The sequence below is a fragment of the Emydura macquarii genome, unplaced genomic scaffold (genome assembly GCF_026122565.2).
Source record: "Emydura macquarii macquarii isolate MOO-44397 ecotype Brisbane River unplaced genomic scaffold, CSIRO-AGI_Emac_v2 contig_2676, whole genome shotgun sequence".
NCBI classification, from domain to species: Eukaryota; Metazoa; Chordata; order Testudines; family Chelidae; genus Emydura; species Emydura macquarii.
The window spans coordinates 36,962,521-36,987,087 of record NW_027132813.1 but is presented as its reverse complement, the minus strand read 5'-3'; the positions used below and the strand labels follow the sequence as shown (position 1 = coordinate 36,987,087).

Sequence of the window (24,567 nt, the reverse complement as noted above, 5' to 3'; positions counted from 1 at the left end):
ATTGTATGAAGAAGAGGAAGAGACTGGCAGCTGCTCTAATATTGGGAGGAGCCAACACTCTTCTCTGAGGGATTCCAGCTGCTCCATGCTTGTCCCAAACTGTTCAGAATTAGTGAGGTTAATGCAGAGCTGGATTATATGGCAGTAAATCCCCACAAAATTCTACTTGCCTAGCCTGTCCAGACTGAATAATTTTTGTTTTAATGAGTAAAATATTGTTAGCTTTTCACTACCATCATGATAAGGATGGCTGGGTGACTTCTGCCTGCACTGATAAATCTCATCACAATTTTTCCAGGCTGATGTGCCTCCTTACTCTCATGGAACCACTGACTAGGATTTAGCCTCTGGCTGCAGGAAGCCTTTTGTTTGTCTTTGACTGGGTAATGAAATGCTTTATTTTACCTATTAGGTAGGGTTTAGGACGTTGGAGTGGTGGTACCACAACTAACTATGGCTTGCCTGACTACTGATAGGGTGGCTTATTATATGAAATGTGTTTCTAGTGAATAAATGTCTACATTACAACAAATATCACCACAATTGCAATGATACTAATTAGCCTGCAAAGAGGCCAAGTACTGAACTGCCCACTCACAAATTACTCTCTCTGGGTCAGGACTGAGGCACATTGGCAAGGCCATGTGGTGAAACTTACACAGCTGCTACTCTGCTCTATCTGTTGCCTGGGTTTAAATGCAAAAGAGGACTTCAGTCTCTAGAGACTGTCAAATTGGCACCTTTCACAACACTAAAAGTCACTCTAAAAACACCTAAAGTACATTTTGTACACGCTTATAAGTCAAAATGCTCCTGATTAAAATATGATCACTCCTGTATGGAGATGTTTTCAAATAAATCAGAGTAATTTTGTTTTCCATCCAAGTTATAACCCCTGTACTCTGGGGATTATAACAGAAAGGTTGACAGACTTAACTACTGCAGAATTAATGGCATCACTATAATATGATACTAATATGATAAGACTGAAACTTGATAACAGTGTGACTTTCATGCATTAGAATGTGAATGCTGTTACTGCCATATACATCTAACTTAAAACACCAACAGTTAAACTAACAATTTCTACTTCATTTTTGTAGAAAGGTCCACAAAAATACTTCACATGAAAAGCCACATTGGTATATTTATAGTCAAAACAGCTGTTTTTTACATTCCAGGTCCTGGCTTCAGGACTGCTCCAGCTCCTGTTTGTGCCTGAAAACCCTGTGTACAGAGTTACCTTGTGAAGGAGTGAAACGTGCAGCCTCTTTCCCAAATAGTGAAACTCTTGGGTTATTTTTTTTTCACTTTGTACAAACACCTTGTATGTGAACACAGCTTTAATGCTGAACTTTTACCATTGAGACACGGTCTGTTGCTTCTTTGCAGCATCAGAGTTTCAGACCCTGTCTTGGCTTGCTTTGAAAAACAAAAAGTACAGAAGAGGCTTTTCACCACCTAGTCCACAGCTGCTTTCCCCTCCATTTCTCTCCTGAAACTCACATTAAACTAAACAGATCACACAGCAAACAAAGGCCTCCAGCTAAAGCTAGTTCATCCAGATAATATGCCGGCTCATCATGTACCGGTATATACTGATACACATGCTATATGATTCTGCTCTAATCACCCATGCACCTAGCTACAGCAAACACATTTTCTATTACTTCTGCTTGCGTAGTTACCAGTGTATAATAATACTCCAATGAACACACCTTTCTACAGTTATTCTGCACCAAACACATGCTTTGGAATCCTTAGTTGGAGGACGCTGTAACGGCAAAGCATTGTGCACTGTTATTAATAAAGTACAATATATATATATATGTTAGTATAAATGTACATCCATATACTTTTAAAGAAAGCCTAAAACATTAATATAGTTTGCATATGAATGTTAAAAGTATTTCCACTGTAAAGAAGATTTATAAAAATTCTGACCATTAGATCTGCTTTTGCAATATTCACTTTTTTCACTCTCTCTTTATTGGTTCACAAACATGAAAAAAGTTCCAACTACTCTCATTAATTGGGTATATGCCATTTCAGGAAGAGATGCAAAGATAAAATTTCTAGACAACGTTAATGACTGCTTCTTGGAGCAACTTTTCTTGGAATCTACAAGAGGAGACGCAATTCTTGATTTAGTCCTAAAGGGAACATAAGATCTGCCCAAGAGGTGAATATAGCTGAACCACTTGGTAATAGCAACCATAATGTAATTAAATTTAACATCCTTGGGGGGGAGAATACCAAAGAAACCCACCATAGTAGCATTTAACTTCAAAAAGGGAAACTACACAAAAATGAGGAAGCTAGTTAAACAGAAATTAAAAGCAATAGTCACAAGGATGAAATGCCTGAAAGCTATTTAAAAAAGACCATAACAGAGGCTCAAACTAAATCTATACCCCAAATTAAAAGAACAATAGTAAGAAGACCAAAAAAGTGCCATCATGGCTAAACAGCAAAGTAAAAGAGAGGGTTAGAGACAAGAAGACAGCCTTTAAAAACTGGAAGTCAAATACGAGCGAGTAAAACAGAAAGGAACATAAATTCTGGCAAGTCAAGTATAAAAGTATATTTAGGCAGGCCAAAAAAGAATTTGAAGAGCATCTAGCAAAAGAGACAGAAAAGAATAGCAACATTTTAAAAGTACATCAGATACAGGAAGCCTGAAAAAGCAGTCAGTGGGGCCTCTGGACAATAAAGATGTTAAAGGATCACTCCAGGAAGACAAGGTCATTGCAGAGAAGCTTAAATAAATACTTTGCATCAGTTTTCATTTCAAATGTGAGAGAGATCCTCACACCCAAGCCATTCTTTTTCAGTGACAAATCTGAGGAACTGTCCTAGATTGAGGTGTCAGAGATGGTTTAGGAACAAACTGATAAATTAATCAGTAATAAGTCACCAGGAGCAGATGGTATTCACTCAAGAGTTCTGAAGGAATTCAGATATGAAATTGAAGAACTCCTAACTATGGTATGTAACCTATCACTTAAATCAGCCTCTGCAACAGATGACTGGAGGATAGCTAACATAAAACCAATTTTTAAAAGAGGTTCCAGAGGTGATCCTGACAATTACAGACCAGTAAGCCTAACTTCGGTACCAAGCAAATTGGCTAAAATAATAATAAAGAACAGAGCTATCAGATACTTAGATAAATGGGATATGTTGGGGAAGAGTCAACACTGCTTTTGTAAAGAGAAATCATGTCTCACCAATCTATTAGGTGACAACAAGGATGTGGACAAGGGTGATCCAGTTGATACAGTGTACTTGGACTTTCAGAAAGCCTTTGACAAGGTTGTTCACCAAAGGCTCTTAAGCAAACTAAGCAGTCATCGGATGAGAGGGAAGGTCCTCTCATGGATCAGTAACTGGTTGAAAAATAGGAAACAAAGAGTAAGACTAAATGGTCAGTTTTCACCATGGAGAGAGGTAAATACCTGGGTACCCTAAGGATCTGAACTGGGACATGTGCTATTCAAAATATTCATAAATAATCTGGAAAAAGGGGTGAAGAGCTGGCAAAATTTGCGCATGATGCAATTATGCAAGGTAGTTAAGTCAAAAGCTGACTGAGAAGAGTTACAAAAAGGATTTTACTAATTTGGGTGACTCAGCAACAAAATGGAAGATGAAATTCAATGTTGATAAGGGCAAATTGGAAAGCACATTGGAAATTCCAAAGGTCACATTGGAAAAAATAATCCCAACTACACATACAAAATAATGGGTTCTAAATTAGCTGTTACCACTCATAAAAAAGATCTTGGAGTCACTGTGGATAGTTCTCTGAAAACATCCATCCAATGGGCAGCCACAGTCAAAAATATTCTGTTAGGAACCATTAGGAAAGGGACAGATAATAGAACAGAAAATATCATACTGCCACTATATAAACCCATGGCATGTGCACACCTTGAACACTGCATACAGTTCTGATCACCCCATGTCCAAAAATATACATTAAAATTGGAAAAAGTACAGAGAAGAGCAGCAAAAATGATCAGGGGTATGAAACAGCTTCCATAAAAGGAGAGATTAAAAAGACTGGGACTATCCAATTTATAAAGAAGACCAATGAGGGGGGATATGATAGAGGTCTATAAATTCATGAACTGTACAGATTCAGCAAATTGAAAAATGTTATTTACCTCTTCATATAACGCAAGAACCAGGAGTCACTCAATGAAATTAATAGGCAGAAGGTTTTAAAAAAACTAAAGGAAGTAGTTCTTCATACAGTGCACGGTCAGCCTGTGGAACTCATTCCCACGGGATGTTGTGAAGGCCAAAAGTACAACTGGGTTCAAAAATTAATTAGATAAATTCATGGAAGAAAGTTTCATCAATGGCTGTTAGCCAAGATGGTCAGGGACACAACCCCATGCTCCAGTTATCACTAACATGCAATTGCCAGAAGCTGGGACTGGAAAATAGGAAATGGATCACTCGAAATTGCCCTGTTCTGTTCATTCCTTCTGAAACACCTGGCATTGGCCACTGGCAGAAGATAGGATACTGGGCTAGATGGACCATTTGTCTCACCCCATATGGCCATTCCTATGTTCTTATGAAATAATAAAACAAGAAATAAGAAAAATAAAATCTCCAAGAGAGAGCAAAGTGTGTTCCTCCTGCTACATACCCAACTTCACAAAAGGGCAGCTGCCTCGAAAGACAACAGACTCCTAGGAATTTAAAGGTGTTGGATGCAAAAAATAGTATTGTAATAGTTTCATAGTCACATACAGCATGTGACAGCTGGCTCTACCGAAAAGCATAAAAAGCTCTACAAAGAAGCATCTAAGCCTTACTTAAAAAAATCTATTCAAATATTTTGGATGGAAGTATTTACAACAGATAGTTTATATGTTACTTATCTTTTTGTTAACAGACAAAAGAATTACAAAGGAGGAAAAATATGTCCTTTTTACTATCACATACATTAAGTATTGTACAGCACTAGGTCATGTATTCCACATAAAACACAGTATCATAATACATAAATTTCTATAAATTCTGATATTTCGGTGTTTAAGGGCTTCTCCATAAATGAAAATTATTCCAGAATAAATTATGGTGTGAATTTAAAGAACAGCTAATCTGGAATAGGAGTGACCATGCTTGGAGTTATTCCAGAATATATTCTGAAATAACTCATGTAGGCAAGCCTGTAGAAGCTTCAGTACATGGAAGAGAGCAGTGTGTTCTTTTCTTTAGTACAAGAATGGCTAAATATTCCAAACCACAGTATGGAATTTAAACAATAAATAAATAAATTAAAAAACAATAATAACAATCTACTTTACCACTGATAGAATATGTACAACTGCTATTAATATTTGAATACACTGTGTATTGTTACTTATTAATAAAGGCACCTTGGTTCCTACTTTACTGGTCTAAACACAGTTGACTGGTGTGATTTTAAACAAAGTTAGTTAAATTGCTGCAGTTATGTTAAGCGATTTATTTCAGAAATACAATATACAGGGCAAGCTGAACCAATATAACTAGTTTTAAACAGATGTGTGTGTCTACACAGTTTTGCACCAGTATAACTAAACTGACTAAATTAAAGTACTGCAAGATTGTGCATAGACAAGCCCTGAGCATAATCATCCTAAAGAGGGATCTTTCAAAAAAAAAAAAAAACTTCAGGAGTTTCAGATCCTCAGCCCCCCTTCCAGATGCTTTTTGCTCTGCTGCTCAGACAATGCAAAGTAGCTACAAAGTTGCCCTAATGTGGCAACTAGAAATTCTTCTGAGGTAGAGGAATCTCCGGCAAGCATAAAGTTGGCATAACCTGTGCTACCTGGTCCTCTGGCATTAAGGACCTGTCAGGGATGTGGGACTGTTACTATTGGCTGCCTCCAGGCTGTGCTAAATTACACCATGGACTGAACCAGACTCCAGCCAGTCCCAGGATTTGAAGAACAGAAAGGTGGCTGATAGCCAACTTTTCACACCCTCCCCCCTCTAGTCTTGTGTTGGCTCAGAGAATAGCTCTGCCAGATCCCAGGATCTAGTCTAAAGGTTTGTAAGGTCAGTCTAATCATCATACATCTCAACAAAGACTTCATACATCTTTTTCTTCCCTTCTTTACTTTCTCACCCTTCCTTAAAGCCATAACAAAATGTTTGGCTCCTCTTTGACTGCAGACTGCCAAGTTCTATAAACTGACCCAAAGGCTGGCTATCAGAATGCAGCAGTCTAGTTATGATAGCCATACCTTAATGTCTATTTTTATATATAAAATTAGTATGAACATTTGAGAAGATGATTTTTACTATATTTTTTTAAAATAAAGGAAATTATCTAAATTCCCTTTACAAATTTAAGACTCTCTCTCAGGTAATTTATAGCACATGACACAGACTTTATAACATACTTTTCTCCTCACCATGACACTGTGGAATTTGCAAGTATGCTGCACATAAAAGAGTAGAATAAATTAGTCTGTTCTGATCCTAATGCATTTGCTATTTCTCTCAGCTGATAGAGAACTGCCAAGCTCACGGTGTTTCACTAGTGCTGTGGTGCTGTTCACTTACTGTTCTTAAAATCTATTTAGCACTATCTCTTTTAAAAATAGGGACACAAAATCTAGTGTTGAGTTCAGGATAATTATAGGCGATACAGATGGTGCAAGTGTTCTCTTACACCGTGTTTCTGATTGTATGACAAAGAAAAAACTTAAACTTAACTTACTCTGGGGCTTAGGGAAACTTCCCAAATGCATTATTCCTTTTGCATCCTGGAACTATAGTAAATAGCCAATATAGACAAATTTGGCTAAGCTGGCAAAGGGAGATGTAATTACACTTCCCTGTTCCAATTAAATCCATTATACCTGATGCTCAACCTTCATTAGAGGGAAATGAATGTTTATGCCTTTGCCAGCCATCAGGTTTGTGCCAGGGTAACAACTTTGTTTTGCACTGGTACCTCATAGACACCTGGCTGCTGACATCTTCTCTAGACAGTTGCTGCATTAGCTGACTCTCCTGGCAGGTTATATATCCCTTTTCTGGCAATGCCATCCTCTTTTTGTGCTGTATCAGTCCCTGCTGCTAGGTCATGCCACAAGAGCTGCATTACAGCAAAACCAATGATACTCAGTCCCAAGGGAACTCTGCCTCCATTTACACTGGCATAAGCAGCCTATGAATCTAGCCAGTGTTTTCAGGGTATCGCAACAGAAATTCCTTTATCCTTAAAGTTAGAAAATGTTTTGGGTTCTTCTCAGATATTCAAAAGACAGAAGATATTGGGCCAAATTATAGAGGGTGAAACTCTGCCCTCCGCAGAGGGCCAGTAAAAGGTGTATGGCGCACTTAAGTTCTACATGAGCCTTAGACCTGTCAATTTCACCTGCAATCCTTACTCAAGCAAAGTTGGGTCCTTTTTACATATAGACTGCAGGATTTGGCTGATTATAAACAAATTCCCAAGCCTGGAAAAATTTACCATAATTTAATTTGTAATGGAAACATAGTATTAGATTGAAAACATTACCTAAAAATACAAATTTAGTACCACAAATAGGACAAACATGCACCCCTAACATACATGCAACTCCTATGGAGAATTTTGACTGTGTGAAGACTGCAGGAGTCAGCTTGTGGTGTTTGTGCTAAAATCTAAATCTTACTAAACAAGTTTTCAGGTTGAGACATGAATTACTGAATGTTTAATTTGGTCCTTTGCCCTTGTCTGATGTTGAATAATGTTCCACAATGCAAGGGGATTTCTTATCCCAGAGAAGATTTTATTTGGAGATCAGCTTTCCATTTTTCCACACAGGAATTTTTCATGTTACCAAATTCATTTCTAGCTGCCAGAGCACAGACTCAGCACATTAATGTGGTAGCTGGTTGATCCTGTTGAACCTATTTCAAATCCCACCAAAGTCAGTCTGAGGATTTATGTGCTTTGTAGTGGGTTTTACATATGCACTGGATTTTTCTGTTCAGAAGGACAAAAAAAGTAGAGAAGAGTGCACATGTTTCTCCTACTTAAGAAAAATAAAATAAATGAGAATGAGGCTACTCACTCTATGAAGGCTCATTCTTTTTGTGGTGTATGTACCTTGTGCCAGTTATAACTTCTTTTCTGTGCACTGCAACTTTAAATGGAGAGATGGGCACCTCCCCCCAGCTGCAAAGGACGCCACCATTTTAGTTTAGGAGCCACCTGTTAATTGACACATAAGTTCCATCAATGGCTGCTGCATGGATGAGGAACTCCCAGCTGTTTAAATCCCAAAAGTTCTTTGGCACATTGGCCACCATGATCACACACTCCTGCAGCACAGTATCTATTGATCTGCAAACCACCACCACAGCAGCACCTCTAATAGACTTCCAAACCTCAAACTGGCCCCTCTGACTGGTCACTACACAAGGTAGCCAGCCACCTTCCCCAGAGAGACTGACACACTCTTTTCCATGTCAGAGAGGAGCCCTCCTCCTCATGGTGTGGCGCTCACTGCATTGCCAAGGCAAAGAACACAGAAGAGCCTCTTATCTTATCCTGGAGATGTGCAGCCAGTGCTGCTTGAGAATAGCTTGGTCCCACCAGTCCGTGACCACAGTCCAGGCACAAAAGTGACATTCATCCTGTGAAGATTATCTGCAAGCACAGCAGAGAGTCATTTGCTTGGACTGTGATGAAAGCACAATGATTGCATCCTGACCTCAGCAAACAAGTGGTCGTGGTCTCTGGCTCTCCGCAGAACACTTTCCACTGCCTCTGCTTAGCTGCCTCGAAGGTCCGCTCGCTGCTTTGCAGAAGCTCCAACAGAAACCTTTCTTGCTGAGCAAAGGGCAAGAGCTGACTAGTTATCCTGGCCACCATTTTAAAAAATGGACTAGGCAATGGCACCAGGAGACTTCCAGGAATATGACCTCATTTCCTACAGTTCCCCAGGGCTCCCGGAAACCTTCCAAGTTCTCCCAAAAGCCACAGCTTCAGGAAGCTATTTTGGAAACTCAGGGAGAGCCACCCAAATGTCAGTGCAACTGCAAAGGTATAATGAGGCACCAGTGTGGTCATGGGGCAGAACTGTACCTGACCTGAACTCAAAACAGCATGGCTTGAGAGGAAACACTGCACTGTAGAAACTTATATCAGTGTATCCCACTAGTTCCAAAAACAAGGCCTTCTGGAGGAGTACTCTATGCACTCTCTCATGGCAATCCTACTTTTGTGGTTGTACTGTTGTTCTTGTAATACAAAATAAAGGCCATTCATACTGAAAGTATATGGTTGTTCTTTGCGTATGGAAAAGCATAACAATTTTGGCAACAAAGAGCTCAGAGAAAACAAATAATCCAAGAATAGGTCTCCTGGTTAAAATGAAAAAAAAAAACATAAGAAAAATGTCTACCTACAGAAATATGGGAGGTTTCAGTTTAAAGAGGAACAATCTGGACGATGTCTTCAGATATCAGTACAGTATTTTCTACATATGCTATAGAAGACAGTTAGGAAGGAAAAACAAATCAGTTTTTCCAATGTTGGTGGAACATTGGAAATACACTAAAAACAAATCATTACAGATACAAGAATCAGACATAGAAGCTTTCATTACTTTTTCTCTTATGATGCTATTTTTTCTTTAATAACTTCCAAACCCCTTCTTGTTACCACCTTTCAAAAAAGGGCCACCTCGCATTTATAACACCGTACTGAAAGGTCAGACCCACATCCTTAGATCTGTTTATTTCACTATAAGATATGACTCTGTTGCTATCTCTGATAAATTAGACATAATTTTGTTGATTGATACTGTATATATTTGTAACAAATTCTAAATATAACCTAATTATGCAATTTGGTTTCCCCAGTTTTCCAGTTATTTAACCCTTTCTATATTTAGTCCAGGAATCAAGTTATTTTTTCCACGGACCATACTGAGCCCTATGAGGCCTTCTCTACAATGTATCAAGCCAGCTGAAATTAACTGAATATTATAGGTAATCTCAAACTACAGACATAGTCAATAAGTATTTTTAAACCTACCTTCACTATAATATATTTTTACTTTAAACTATTTCAGTGATTTTCCAATTCCTTCTCCATGGCACTTAAATATTCCATTGAACCATCCAGAATTTAAAAAAAAATGAAAACAGACCTATATGAGATGAGTATTGAATTAAACCCATATGGCCAAATTCTCCCCTGTGGGACTTTAGTAGGGTTTGACAGGTGTAACTGAGGGCAGAATTCAGCCCAGCAAGTTTTGAACAAAAGCTTAGAATACCTGGAGTGAAATCCTAGCCCCACTGAGGTCAATGGCAAAACTTCCACTGACTTCAATGTGGCCAGGATTTCACTCTGGGTCTTCTTCAAAAATGTCCTGCTGTAATTCATTCCTGTTCACAATGTGCTGAATACTCAGTTTCCAAACCAGCAAAGCACTTAAACACATGTCTAAATGTGTTGCTAGACTGGGGACAGAGTGCTTCTACACCCTTGCAGGATCAAGCCCTGTTTAAGCGTTAGCAGCAAGTGTGCACACAGTATCCAGCATTTCTCACGAACCACATTTCACTTAACTTAGATTCATGCATCTGTTTCCAAACTCCATACTCAATGTATACAGCCTGTTTCTATAGCAAAAACATCACATTCACAGACATTTTCTGTTTGAGGCATTTGCATGGACAAACACAGAGACCCTGATCTCAGGAACAGCAGTTTGATGCTTAGCACAGTGCTAGGGGGCACAAAGCAGTCTTAACAAGGCTCAAGATCTGATCCAGATCTGCAGGGCAGGCCACAATCACAGACAGGATAGTATGCTAGTTGGACAAGGCATATTATCCAGTATGGCTATTGCCATGTCCATTTTTTGCACTCTTACATTTAATTCACACTAATTCTTTCTAAAAAGAGAATTCATTATCATACATCTTAATTATCGAGACACGTATGCACTAGCATCCCAAGGGAGCATACAATCATATTGTCCTTGCCCCTTTGTCTTGCCCTTCCTAGTCATCCCTCTGTGTTGTCATCCCCTGCTGTTGATCTCCATCTAAATTATAAAGTAAACTCTTCTGGGCAGGGAAACAGCCATTATAAAATTATCATCACTTGTTAATTTTATAGCTCAAAAGCCTGCTAGGCACGTCATAGAAAGATACAGTCCTTGCCCCCCCACAGACCACACAATCTTATCCTTTTCTCAATATTAATACTGAAAAACATCACTGCAGGTAAAATAAATGTCTAGTTCAGTATCAATTATGAGAGGAAGGAAAGCCCTCTTTACTATATAAGGGGGAGCTCCAAGAACAAGCTTTAGGGCGCAAAGATTATTTTTTAATTTAAAAGAGCAAGGTGAACATGCCTATGTATGAAAATTTATGGGACAAATCTTCAGCTAGTGTAAGTTGTCACAGCTCCAATGACTTCAACTGTGCTACAATTTACACAAGTTGAGGATCTGGCCCTATATGTCTTTATTCCCTTCTAATATAAACAGAATTAGCTGTAATCAAAGGAAATCTCTTTTTATTTCAATTAAGAAGAAAGAACAATGAGATCAACATTTGAGGACTTTCATCTTTTTCAAGATGCTTCTCCAGAGGCTTGATTCATGTTCAGCACATAATTACATTGTTTTATAACGAGATCTAAAATTCTGGTGATCACTGATCAAAGATTGTTTACAGTACAGTACAACACTGATACCATGGAAACACATAGTTCAAATTCTTGTGCTCTAAAATCTACTGATAATTTTGATAGCCTTAATAAAAAGCTTGTGGAATTAATACTGTATCACAAGAGCTATCAAAAGAATTGAATTAACTATCCTGTGAAATTGTAAGAGTCCAAAATAAAAAATAAATGGCACATAAATATGATGTGCATATTATTAAAGCTGTTTAATTTGAGAATATGTGCAGTATACAGAGTTTAAATGACATTTTCTTTCATAACTGCATATAACAGAAATTTAAAATTACCTGTGTAAGTTAAACATACGGTAGTCTTTAATAATAAATAATTATTAATAATAGTACTAAAATGAAACTTTTTCACTTACATGGCATTTAACATTCAAGGTTTTGTAGGCATTTACAAACATTAATCAATGATGCCTCACAAGGAGATAGTAATAAGGCATCAAAATGTTAATGCCAACATTTTCAAAAGCAACTTGTAATTTTGCATGTCTCATATTTTGGGTGCCCAGCTTTAGACATCCAGAGTCTGATTTTATAGGTGCTAAAAATATACAGCCCCAGTTTAAGCCACTGGCGCTGCAGGTACTCGGCATTTCTACAAATCAGAATGTCTGTGTCTAAAGTTGGACAGTCAAAATTAGAGGACATTTATGGAAAATTTGGGTCACAGTGACTTGTACATGTTCACACTGCTAATCAGTGGCAGAGCAAGAAAGAGACTCTAGAATTCCTGACTCTCAGCTGGGTGCTCTAAACACTAGACTATTCTGCCTCCATTCCAAAAAGCTAAAATAAAAAGTAAATCTACTACATTAGAAGTACTCACAGGAGCAACATACCATTATTATTTCAGTTATTTTAATTCACCTGAAATGTACTTTTGTGTGACTCACTATAATGAAAAATGTTTTTCATAATGCACCATTTTACAATGGGAGAATAGTGTCCCTCTATAGTGATTGCAACCTTTCAGCAGATGGCATTTAGCTACAACCCAGCAGGATGTTCAATAACATATAAATTACCTTGTTTGCTTCAGTACCTTTTTTCTTATGAAATGTTGGTCCTATCCAGAAGGCAACAGTCAGACTTCCATAAAAGATTTAATACCCCACATTAAACTAGGACAAATTATATTGCCTGCCAAGCAGCCTGAGATCAAGAAAAAATCATATTTGCCCAATGAACATTTCCAAACAGAAAAGTGAGTGTTGTTAAACTATCACCATTGTTCTGAAAGAGAGTGAACAGTTTGGAAAGCAGACTCACAGCCCTAGACTCACTAGGAGCCTGATCTTAAAACCACTGAAGTCAACAGTCCTATTTACTTCAATAGACTTTGGATCAGGCCTTGTAAGAATTAAAATCACTACGGAGTACTGGGAACAGACCTTGAATCAGATGCCAGGTAAACGTTACCATGTTTCATTGTTATGGTGATGTACTACCAGCACTATGGTCTGCTGAGAAGAATATACGGAAGCCTGACCAATGTCCAGAGTCATATTGTCCTTTGCATTAGAGGGTGAATCTACTAACCGCATCACCAGAAATTCATTGTCTGTGGATGGCACCCATCTAACTACAAATACCCACTGAGGCATGCCACTTTGTTTTGTTTATAACAACAAAATTCAGTCAATCAAAGCAAGCGCTTCAATAGATTATGTAATTCATGTGCGATGAGCTAATATCCAGCATTTATATGGGCATTTTTTCATGCACAGATCTCAAAGCACTTTGCAAAGGAGGATAGGTATTATTTTATCTTGAGGATGAGGAAACTGAGGCACAGGGAGGTTAAATGACTTGCCCAAAAACACAGCAAGTTAATAGCATAGCCAGGAGTAAAACCCAGCTCTAATGGCCTTTGTTGTATCTGTTGCTCCACTTTGCTGTGATATCTACCTGTACCAAGAAAACGTATTTTACTGGCCACAAGGAGCATGAATTTTGTGTTACCTTCTCAATCTTTTGCTATTCTATTTTTTATAGTTTGGCTTCGTCCTTCTTTCATTTTTCCTTTTCATTAATTAAAAAGCTTATGTGTTTTTACTGAATTGTTAAAAACATCAAACCACTTAGCACCTCAGGCCTGAATTTAAAAGGTTTCAGGCACCTAAAAATGAAGATAGGTGCCTAGTGGGATTTTCAAAAGCATCTAAACAAGTTAAGTGCCTAAATTCCATTGATTTCCATGGAAATGAGGCACAGACCTGCTTAGGCACATTTGAAAAACCCACCAGATGGCTATCTGCATTAGTAAGTGCCTAAATCTTTGAAAATCCAACCCATCCACATTATAATATAAAAAGGCAATTTAATTTTGTAATAGCTTTAGATAAAGATAGCACAGTCCCCCAAGTTTCTTAAAAGGAGAAAAATAAATCCAAATAGATGGGTATTTCAAGACCCACAATTCAACATCACTATTACGTTTCTTGGAATAAGTAAGCATCACACATTAAAACATACCATAGCGTATCAGAGAAGTTTGCACTTTCTTGGAGCACTGGGATCAGCACTCCTCAGTGTATCTATGATTCAGCTGGCTTTTGCTGGGCAAATCCCAGAGACTTTGGCAGGTGGGAGGAGAAGGTGCAGGACTGTCACTGAGGGGAGAATCTAGAGGAGGCTGGACAGCTGGAAGGGGGTAAATGCAGAATTCTGAATGGCTGGTCAGTAGATAGGGAGGAGGTCACACAGTTGCTATGAGGCAGGTGGGAAGTTTATATAATGTACAACTTAAACATTTGTGTATGAGCTGAGACTAAACATAAGAAATTTTAGACTCCAACTTTACACATGCTTATTGGAGGCCTTAATACAAAAGGAAAATGTTAGAGAAAGTGATGAACATCTTAAAGAAACAGTTTGAAATTAAATGACCATTGTGTAAGTATAATGATGAGGCAAAATCTAAAGGGTTTGATTCTCTGCTATCTTGCCCCTTGAGTTGTCATATACACCTGTGCAAAGCTGGGGTAAAATCCTACCACTGGTGTAAGTTCCTGGAGAATTCTGATTTGGTCACATGTTCCACTTGCTTTGCACAGATGTACAAAGCCAAAATATTCTAGAATATTTTTAGAGGCAATAGTTGGGCAAACTCAAGAGGTAGGCAAATACCTATCTTGGCTAGAACAATACCAAATTCATTTTATTAGATGTTTAGCCCTCCATTCATTTTTTTACATAAATCTTGTAATTCTTTTCAAAGAAGTAAAAAAAGGATAGCATGAAATTCTAAATATACAGAAATAAGTCATTATTTTATTATTTTATTATTTATTTTGTTATTTTCTTATTCCACTGATAATGTGAGAGCCAAATAATGTCCATAAAAGAATAGATAATAACAAACTCTTCAACATATGTACTAATAATAAATAATATTTTGCATTCAAGTATATAGTGCCTTTCACCAGAGGAACTCAAAGCACAATGTATAGCGGTATAACTCCTGTTTTTAAAATGAATAAACTGATGCACAGAGATATAAAATGACTTGCCCAAGGTTACTAAGTGTGAAATGCACTCCACCCTAGTGTTGGCTCACTGGATCCTGCAACCCCTTCCCTAGCTCACCCTCTTTGTGGCTTTTCATGCTGTCTTATCAAGGGCTACTAGAGACCCCTTCCATTGGGTGTTGAAGCTAGAAAGGCAAACTTTGTGTGGCTGGACCACCCTCAGTCTCTTACATACTCTCTATGCATACATTGGCTTATGTGGTACAGAGAGCCACCACAAATAGATCTCACCAGCAGCAGGAATAGAACCCAGATCTCAGTCCACTCCTCTAACCTCTAAAACACAAAGCCTCACTAAACATTCTTCTGTTTAGATTTATTTTTGACAATCTTCTTGACAATCTCAGCACAGAAGGCACAGTCTTTCCAGAGCAATGCTGAGGCATTTTAGGGGAACGATATGGGGAAGCTTGCCCCACAACAGCCCATGCTGTTCTTTTCTGTGAGTAAACAGAAAACTTCAGTCTTCAAGATGGTCAGTCTAATGCTTGTGCGGGAACTAAATTCCGCAAGAATTTAAATATTAATACTAACAGTTATCCAGACACACAAACTGACCGTAACTTCATTTAACATTTCTGGTTTCACTCATCCACACTACTTTACTAAGACAAGATAACACCAATGAAGTCTCACTAATAATTATTACTTACTTAATTATTTTTACCTTTATGCTTTGTTAAAGTGAATCAGTTTCTTAAAGGACTTTAAAAACAAACTAAAAGCCCTACTTTAATCAGGCAAAACTCCCACTGATTTCAACAGGAGCAGGCCCTTTCATTGAGGATGAGCAATAATTTTCCTTCAAGTTCCAAGATTGGGTGGAAAAAAAAACCCTGTCAGACAAAGAAAACATCTTATTCTACATAAGAGGCCAAAACTGAAACAGGAAGCATTAGCATATATCTAATATGTTCAGCAATGATTGCTTATTCCACAAGACAAAAGAGAATCTATACTATAGACTGCTCCACCCCATTCACTCTCCATGCACCTCCAAGTCCAGCTGCTCCACCCATGCTTATTAGCCTTTCTAACTTAATCCAAATGAGTGACTGCCAACAAAAGGACTGTAAAAAATAAATGTTTCACTCTTGCATGAGATAGGCAGCTTCACAACATACTGCACTGAGGTAGATACAGTCTCAGATAAAAAGGCTTTCTTAACCATATTAATATCCTTCATTCTCTGGTGCTTTTTGAGTCCAATCCTGCTCCCAAATAGCCACTTATTTCAATGGGAGTAGGAGCAAGGCCCAACAGGGTTAGAATGAAGGAAAATATGGACTTTCTGCCTTTATTTTATTTGTTTACTTGAGACTGATAAACTGCATCCATCTCAATCTCGGCTTATAAATGCAAAACCCTAAAACGATATATATGTTAATCTACATAGCTTCCCACCCCAAACCATTGCTCCATACGTTCTCCACAATCACCTTCTTTAGGCAAGAGCTAGAGCAAATAAATGGACTTTGCACTTATATCTGAAGCTCAACTACTAGAACTTCCTTGCAGTCATGAGGATACAATCTCTAGTCACAGCACCCATTGTTTCTCGCCCACCCATTTACTATGGGCAGAATTTTTGAAAGGGCTCAGCACTCCTAATAAGGACCATATTTTCAAAAAAGGTCAGGTCCCATTCAGGTAACCAAACAAGTGGCCAGATTTTCAAAAGAACTCAGCATGTTGGGTGCTGAGCTGTTTTTAAAATCTGGCCCTTATTTAGGTGCCTAAAAGGGAGCCAAGCTAATTTGGAAATCTGGCCCATAACTGATATCTAACAACTAGGGAAGCAATTTCTCATCGTAGGTGGTCAAGTCAGAAAGCTTCATACTTTTTTACCAAGATCCTTTACTCCTGAGCTGGTCCCCCGAATTCTTCAGCTGTCATTCACTCAACAAATTAACCCATTGATACAATCTTTAAAAAGACAGCCAGATTCCAGCACATCACACGTTCTCCTGCCACTTAGGTGTCTTTTCCATGTGCTCCTCTCAATATATGGAAGACCCTAGGCAGACAAAGATGTCACTGACTTCATTGTAGAGTTAGATGACACTAAGGACTGCAAGATAAGGGATCCCTTTGTTGGTAACTTTAGCACTCAGTCTATTATTTATGAATAAGTTTATAAAACATAAACTGTCAGTGTTCACATAATGTAAAGCAATATTCTTCTCTCAAATGTGCTTAGATGGTTCCCAGTATTAGTTGCACACATCCTAAATTAGAAGTTAGCCATAAGGATCCACACATATCCTCCAATGATTCTCCTGTCCCTGACTCTGACGGCATGAGTGAGACAGGTACTGAGACATTTAAAAGTAATAAGGAAGTGGCAAAGTACAGGCTTCTGAAACATCCCTCTGTTTAGATTTATTTTTCCCATTAGCCATCACAAGGATAAGTAGGGTTAATTCTGCACAGCCTCATAACTGACAGGAATAGCACCAGTATCAAAAGAGGCTCAATGCAGAGGTCATCTTGACACAGAGAGTGCCCCAAAGACCCCGCTTTTCTGATGCCATTTGCACCCTGATCATCTCAGTTTTTATTTTAAAATAATTTGACTGCAACATTTCTGTAATGAAAGTGTGAATTCATTTCAGGGAGACTTTAAATTAAATTACAACTATCCTGATAGAAACAAATTAAAAATAAAGCTGTCAGGACAGCAGGTTTTGCATTGAAAACTCTACTCAGGTCAATTAAGCTATCTGAAGGTTCAAAAGATAAGGTGCAGAGGAAACTATATCAGACAACAAAGATATGTGAGTTTTGACTGAAACCCCAATTTCCTTTTGATCTGTTTGTGGAAAATGTCCCAGTTTGTTCCCAAGAATGTTTGCAATCATCCATAATTCATAATAATAATGGAATAAAACTGTAAAATAACAGTCCAGTGGCAGTATACTCTACACTGTGCAGGAGAAACAGGTTCAATCTCAGAATCCACTTCTTTGCTTTCTGTTCTATAAATGATGAGGGAGTCAGGGGGATAAGTCTTGTATTGCTCAATGGGAGAATAGGCTGCCTAAAAAGCAGCACCGACAGGATCCAGTGATGGTCCTGACTAATTCTGTGAAGCCAGAAGAATGATGGACTAATGTCAGATTGCACCAAGAAGCAAATATCGTTTCTGACTCTTTCAGGATTTCCAGGACAGCAAAGTGGTTATACTTACTGTAAGTAAGTAAGGGATGCCAACAATCAGAAGCAAATAGCAGTGCACAGTTCTTGTCCTGTTTTGGTTACCCATGATTGAATGAACTGGGTATGTAAACTCCCTGGACCTCAAATATTGCCTCTCTTCTCTTTAGTGTCTCTCTGCCCTGTATTACAGCAACTGGCTATCATCACCCTCTTTCATTGGAACCATATGAATGTAAGGTGATTATTCTCCACCAAAAACTAAGCATACTCACTCCAGCCAGGGTGGAGAAATGTTTTATTCTGTTTTAAAATTAAGCTGTTTCAATGACTTTTAACAACAATAAAAGATCATATAAGGACCTAAATAACTGAATTATTGAGGTTGTAGGAGAGGCTCCATGTTGGATTTATCACCTCTGACAACTATAATCTTTTAAGAAGACCAGTCAAATTCTTTAAAGAATCATTCTTTTATTTTAGTTTTTTACTCTCCTTTTCAGTGTCCAAAGCTGCACTTATTACTCAGACAAAACTGTCACTGAACTCAAGATCAGGCTCTCAAATAAGGATTTTTAAAATCTCTCTTCCCTTTGCTGTCTTAAAATGTTATTGTATCACTTTAATTTGGACAACAGAACCAGTATTTTTAACGATATTTCTTTCATACTTTTTTTTCCTATCCTTTTTCCCTTTTTCTGTAAGTATCCCTGGAATGGCTCATTGCTACTGGCTTTTCTTCCTAGTAACCCTATTCATTTAGTTTTAATGTCCTTTTAATTTATCTGCTTAGGAGTCTTACAGACTTTTTCAGGAAGGAGTTTCGTTTGCAAGATTGATCCCAAATTCTGGCCCTTGTTGATAGTCTCAACAAAGAGACCAGCAATTGACTGGACATGGGGACTGAACTACACTCTCATTTCTAGAGTTATTCCCTTCAGGTGTGGTACACTAGTGGGGCTATGTTTTAGAACACACAATGTTGCTCCTAGATTTGTGGTTAAACTAAAATAAAGAAGTGCTGGTAGTGTCTCCCTAATGTACCACATATACTTTGAAAGCAGCATTCATATTTGCTTTCAGCTTTGACAGCTAATACAACTGCAGTGAATTTACAGATTTTGATAGTACTGGACATAGGGGTTATTTAAGACTGTGGGCTTGGTATTGCTTATGGCACTACTGACCTTACATATGCCAATAATCAAGAGTGATTAGTAGTAGCAGCACTTGCAGGGAATTCAGAGGGCAGATCCATCCCTATTCCTTCTAGTGGGTGTGTTACCTTCATGATAAGGCACCTATAGAGATCAAGTCAGGATTAGCAAGAGGAAAGCAACCGTCAAGAAGATAAAAGTATTCTCATTCTTTTAACACATCGTTATATGTGAATCTGAAAAAAAACACTGCTGATTCTTCTCACTGCTACAAAAAGCAGCCATAGTGCATTCTCCCTCATAAAGACTAAGGCCTTGTCTACATTATAGAGTGTTGTCAACGCTCTAGTGTTGATCAAATCTACAGTGATGATCAAAAAGCACTATAATTACAACGCTTGTGCCTGTTCACACAGCACTCACGTCGACGAAGCGCGTCCACACTTGGTGCTCTAGCACTGACAGTGAGAGCAGTGCACTGTGGGCAGCTATCCCATTGTGCAACTCGCCACCTTGTGCCATTAGGAGTTGTGGGAAGGCGAAGATGATCGCAGTACATCATGGGTGCAGGCTCAACGTCCCATAATCCATTGATTTCCATCCCATCATTCTATGGTTTTCCAATTGCATTTCGTGGCAATTTTCAATTTCCCCAGTTTCTTGTACAGCTGCCCTCTCTATCTGAAAGGATGGATCCTGCACTGCTGTTGTTGTCAGTGTTCTGAATACATCACGGCTGCTCATGCAGTGTATCATGAGCTCCCAATCAGAACAGGAATCCAGTGCGCCTGACCTGCTGTGTGCCATGCAAACAAACAATGCTGGATTACTGTTTGCATTCACGGAGCATCTGCACATGGTGCATTGCTGCTTTTGGGCCTCTGAAACAAGCACTGAGGGTGGGATCACATCATCATGCAGGTCTGTGATGATGACCAGTGGCTGCAGAACTTTTGAATGCGCAAAACCACCTTTATGGAACTCTGTGCAGAGCTCGCCCCTGCCCGGCAGTGCAAGGACACCCGAATGACAGCTGCCCTCTCGATGGAAAAGCACGTAGCAATTGCTGTGTAGAAGTTGGCAACTCCAGACTGCTACTGGTCAGTCCCTAATCAGTTTGGAGTCGGGAAGTACACTGTTGGCGCTGTGTTATCGCAAGTGTGCAGGGTCATAAATCACATTCTGCTATGAAGGACTGTGAGTCTTGGAAATGTGCGTGAAATAGTGGATGGCTTTTCAGCAATGAGATTCCCTAACTGTGGCGAGGCGACAGATAGCACGCATTGTCCCAATTTTGGCCCCGGACCATCTTGCGATGGAATACATCAATAGAAAGGGGTACTTCTCTATGGTACTGCAGGCTCTTGTGGATCACCGTGGGCATTTCACTGACATCAACACAGGTTGGTCAGGGAAGGCGCCTGATGCTCGTATCTTCAGGAACACTGGCATGTACAGAAAGCTACAAGCAGGGACTGTCTTTCCGGACTAATAGATTCCAATGGGGGATGTTGAAATGCCCATAGTGATCCTGGGAAACCCAGCCTACTCCTTACTGCCATGGCTCATGAAGCCTTACACAGGCAACCTGGACAGCAGCAAGGAGCGCTTCAATAACAGGTTGAGCAGGTGCCGAATGACCATTAAATGTGCATTTGGCATATTAAAAGATTGCTGGCAATGCCTTAATGGCAGGTTAGATCTAAACGAGGAAAATATTCCCATGGTTATAGCCACCTGCTGTGTGCGCCATAATATTTGTGAAGCAAAGGGTGAAAAGTTTCCCCCTAGGTGCAGTGCACAGGCAGATCGCCTTGCGTCTGACTATGAATAACCGGATGTCAAGGCTATTCGAGGGAGCACAACGGGGGACCATTTGAATCAGGGAGGCCTTGAGGAACCATTTTGACAATGAGCACCAATGTGGTGTCTTTGTAAACAACACTGTGCCATTCTATGACTGCTAGCCAGCTTGCACTGTGTATAAGCTGCAATCACCGTATGCAGGAGACAAATAAAGATGGGTTATCCTTCTTAGAATATGTCTTTATTAAATAACAATTATTCACAATACACACAAAAAGCTGGGCTGGAGGGGAGAATGCAGTGAGGGGCAGTGCGGACTATGACAGCTGGGTGTAAGTCTGGCTATCATGCTGGAAGCTCTCTGAAGCGGTGGAGTGAACAGGGTACCGAGACAGGCCAGGAGTTTGTTATGAATGTGTAGGTGGAGTTTGGGGAGGGCACCCCGAGCAGTTCTGTATTGGCTGCAAGGGAGAACAAGAACCCAGGAATTCAGTCTGCAGCATTATGAGTGACTTTAGCAGCTCCATTTGCTCCTCCATGGCTTTTATCATGAGCTTGTGACCTGCTATCTCTTGCTCCTGGTTTTATCTCCTCTCCTGTATATCAATTTTTGATTTTCAATCACACTGTGTCTCTATGCCCTTTTTCCTTTTTTTTCTGCCTCAGAGGCCTGGAAGAGTTCTTGGAACATCTCCTTTTTGCTTCTCCGTGGTCATTTTCTTATCAGCCACAGGTGCTTGGCTGGTGTATAGGGGTTTCTCCTCAAGGCACATCTGAAGAAGCACAAGAAATAATGAACAGAAGCACGATTGTGTGTGCATTAACATCATTGGTTCACTACTGTAAAATACACCTTTCTCCTCTGGCAAGTGCACAGCTCGATGACCGCCAGGGTATGGTGAGTTGTGCCTGGGGTGGGGAGGGGACACTCAAGCTGGGGAAAATGTCCTGGGTGGTTATTTGGGATATTGATGCAGGTAGATAGGGACAAAATTACAAACTGTGCCACCATTTTCCACAGGTGTGGGCCATAGAAGCCAATATCTCACCCTTGAGACTAAGCAGGAATGTTAGGATGCATCTCCTCCATGCAAGCAGCTTCAGATCGGGTCCCTATGCTGCTTGCTTGTGTGCCGCTTTGGACCCTGCACAAGTGATTGCTGAGGGAAAGTTTCCTACAAAGGGTGAACAACAAAGCAGCTCTGCTGAGGAATCTCCGGCAGAGGATTGGCGAGTACCTCCAGAAAAAGTTTCTTAGAGATCTTTCTGGAGGATTTCCATGAAAACTCGGTGTGCATTAACACACTTTTCTGCCGCATTGCCTAGCTGCACAGGGGAATGGGAAGCACATGCAAACACAGCTACTTTGTGCATTTCTATCCCTTCAACCAGCTGTAAATGCAACAAAGCAAAGGACAGCTGTACCTCAGATAACCAAGCAGCATCAGCTCAAAAAAATCACTTACCAGAGCTCCCCTCTTCTGCATCCTGCACGCCAGAGCTATGGAGGGCTAGGACTGGCTCAAACCCTCCAGGGTCGAGAAGAGGTCCGGGCTCCCCATGTCACCAAACAACCCAGTCCCCTGCTCCGCATCATCCTCCCACTCCACTTCCTCATCCACAATTTCTTCGTTTGGGTTGAGTCTGGTGTCTGCTATCTCCTGGCCTGCAGAGGTCTCTTGGCAGTGAAGGTGCAGTCACCACTGAGGATGGCTTCCAGCTCCTTACAGAAGTGGCAGCCTGCCAGCAGGTCTTTAACTCTGTACCAGACCAACGGTTTGACTCCCTAGCTTTTTGGTATCCCCGGCACAACCCCTTGATTTTCCCAAGGCACTGCAGTGTGTCCTGTTCATAGCCCTTCTCTGCCATGCCATGAAAAATCTGACCATAGGCATCAAAGTTCCTTTGACTGGAGTGCAGCTGGGACTACACAGCCTCCTCTCCCCAAATGCTGATCGGATGCAGAAGCTCCAGTGTGCCCCAAGCAGGAGAGTGTTTGGTGCCTGGAGCTGCCATTGTCAGCTGGGAAGATGCAATGTGAGCTCTGCACACCAACCAAGCAGGAAGTGGAATTAAAAAGATTTCTGGGATCTTAAAGGGGGAGGGTTGGATGTCTGCAGGGCAGCGGAATTCCAACTGAGGGCCAGAGAGGTCAGGATGGGCATTGTGGGACACCTCCTGGAAGCCGTTTACCACAACACAACCAAGCACAGTGTCTACACTGACACTTTATTGCAAAAAGCTCTACACCTTTCATTGAGGTAGTTTTATTTTGTCACAAAATCAGAGGAGTTGGGTCCGTGACAAGGGGGAGTGGTAGTGTTTACACCATCACTGTTTTGATGCAAAAAGCTGACTTTGGTCTACAAAAGTCTGTAATGTAGACCAGCCCTAATTGTACAGGACAGCTGGAGTCTGTATTCACAGCATCCTCCCATCCAAAGGTCTCTATGCTTACCACTAAACTATTCAGCTGGATGACTGTCCCATCTCCCCTCAACAGTAGTGTAAGGATAACAGAGATCTGTGTAAACTGCTAGAATAAACAAAACTGTCTCAGTTGCAGGCTTGGTAAACAATTTGTTGGCAGATGGTGAATGGAGCCCCAAAAAGCATTACACACACAAAAGGCAAAAGGAGGGGAAAAAAATCTCAACTGCTATAGAAAGAAAGATTTATCTGAAAATGATCTGTGAACATTCAAAATATAAATAATAGGAAGAATACTTTGCATGTGTTTCTCAACCAAGAATTCTAGTTACCATGTCATTTAGATAAGTAAATAAGTTTTGAAAAGATACAGATAAGATGCTTTTTTTTTTTTTTTAAATCATGCAGGTATATTTATGTCATTTAATTTCTCTTTTGCTTAGAAATGATCAGAACACAGTTTGCTGGTAACATTAAATCAGGGATAGTGTGCAGGTAGATTGAATCAATAGAAATACTGTTTAAGAAAGTTTTGTTAGATTGTGCTGCACTGAGTGAAGAACATCGGCGTTCTGCTCACAGATACCCATATGTAATTTAAACACAAGTGATTACAGCTATGTTTCATAAAGTAATAACCACACACATGCATATCGTACTACACAGACACACACTGCGCGTGCATTCACACCCACATATCCACAGACACACATGAATGCACACGCTACCACCCATCCATTCACACCCACAGACAGGCACGTTCA

The 24,567-nt window shown here is 39.7% G+C and overlaps 1 long non-coding RNA gene across 1 annotated transcript; it reads left to right on the top strand.

Moving 5' to 3' along the window:
- The first annotated feature begins 295 nt into the window (after positions 1-295).
- On the top strand, positions 296-1,438 carry LOC137164570 (uncharacterized). The gene is made up of 2 exons (XR_010923121.1): positions 296-383; positions 1,182-1,438. It is a non-coding gene; the product is annotated as an uncharacterized lncRNA (long non-coding RNA).
- The last annotated feature ends 23,129 nt before the right edge of the window (positions 1,439-24,567 follow it).